Source organism: Oncorhynchus clarkii, chromosome 30 (genome assembly GCF_045791955.1).
Source record: "Oncorhynchus clarkii lewisi isolate Uvic-CL-2024 chromosome 30, UVic_Ocla_1.0, whole genome shotgun sequence".
NCBI classification, from domain to species: Eukaryota; Metazoa; Chordata; class Actinopteri; order Salmoniformes; family Salmonidae; genus Oncorhynchus; species Oncorhynchus clarkii.
This window is the reverse complement of record NC_092176.1, coordinates 5,214,091-5,215,423: the sequence shown is the minus strand read 5'-3', so window position 1 is coordinate 5,215,423 and position 1,333 is coordinate 5,214,091. Positions and strand designations below refer to the sequence as shown.

At 48.7% G+C, this 1,333-nt stretch overlaps 1 pseudogene; it reads right to left on the bottom strand.

Annotated features, from left to right (window-relative positions):
- Positions 1-299: 299 nt before the first annotated feature.
- On the bottom strand, positions 300-1,027 carry LOC139390205 (5-hydroxytryptamine receptor 2A-like; annotated as a pseudogene).
- Between the last annotated feature and the right edge of the window lie 306 nt (positions 1,028-1,333).

The following is a 1,333-nucleotide window of genomic DNA, read 5'->3' as shown; positions in this document are numbered from 1 at the left end:
TGGTGTCTGTTTGGTGTACATTCCACTCCTTGTACTCTGTCATTGCAAAACATCTTTGGCATATGACATGGCGTACAGGTACTGGAATGTTAGCGAAACAGACTGGTACCAAGGCTAGGTGCATGAACATTTTGGGGGAATCAAGTCCCCTCCTGCCCCCTGGCTGTTGCTGATAATTTAGCATTATCTTAGTTATTTTCTGGTGTGACATAGCAGAGATGGAAAAGGGAGCGAGAAATCCCACTCGTGGCCCACTTCCTTTTTTTTCTATTTCAATGAGTTTAGACCAGCCCCAGCTGCTATTGCAGTGGTGTCCATGGGAGAGCCACCCCCTTAAGTCGACCATCACTGACCATGTTTTTAAGTTTAAGGGAGTTGTATGCCAGTGGAGGGATGTTGTTGACCAGTATGAGCTGCAGAGGCTTCCTCTCCCCGCTGTACTGGCAGTGTATGTAGCGGAAGAAGACGGCACGGTACATTGAACAGAGTTTTTGAACAGTGTATACCAGAGGGTTGACGGCTGAGGAGAGGTATCCACCCACACATATATGTTCAGCAGCCCTCCAATCACCCCAGGGTCACAGTCCATGGGGGTCGCACACCACCTTCAGTACGTTGCTGATGGACACCACATGACCACAAACAGGAAGAAGGCCATGCCCAGGACCTTGGGAGGCCTTCTGCTTGTTGCTGATTGACTGCATGGTGCGACACCCATACCGCAGGTCCACCCCTGCCCGCCAACCCCTCTTCCTACCCCTCCTGTGTTGTGGCTTAGTGAACGCCTGAAGAAAAGCTTCTCTGAGGAGATCGAGGCCTGGGGAAAGAAGCTGAGGGTTAGGGTGGCGCTACACTTGGGCCGGGGCACCAGCTGGTCCAGGCAGAGGGTAACTTCAGTCTGCAGGGCGCTGATTGTGAGGAAGTAGCTGACCACCATAATGGTGAGGGGGACGAAGAGGCGAGGAAGGAGCACACCATGACAACAACTGTTGTCCATCAGCAGGCAGCTGCCATGTTTGAACACCATCGCGGTTGTATGGATATACCACCACAGAAACACAGAGAATAGAGAGAGGTTAGTTTAGTGTGTGTGTGTGTGTGTTCCACTTCCTATTAATTAATAATCTTTGTCAAAAACAGATGCTTAACCTTTCTAGCACAGGATCGACAACATTCCGCTGAAAAGGCAGTGCGTGAATTTTTTTAAATTTTTTATATGTAACTTTCACACATTAACAAGTCCAAGACAGCAAATGAAAGATACACATCTTGTTAACTTCTCTATGGTAGGGGGCAGCATTCAGAATTTTGGATGAAAAGCATGCCCAAATTA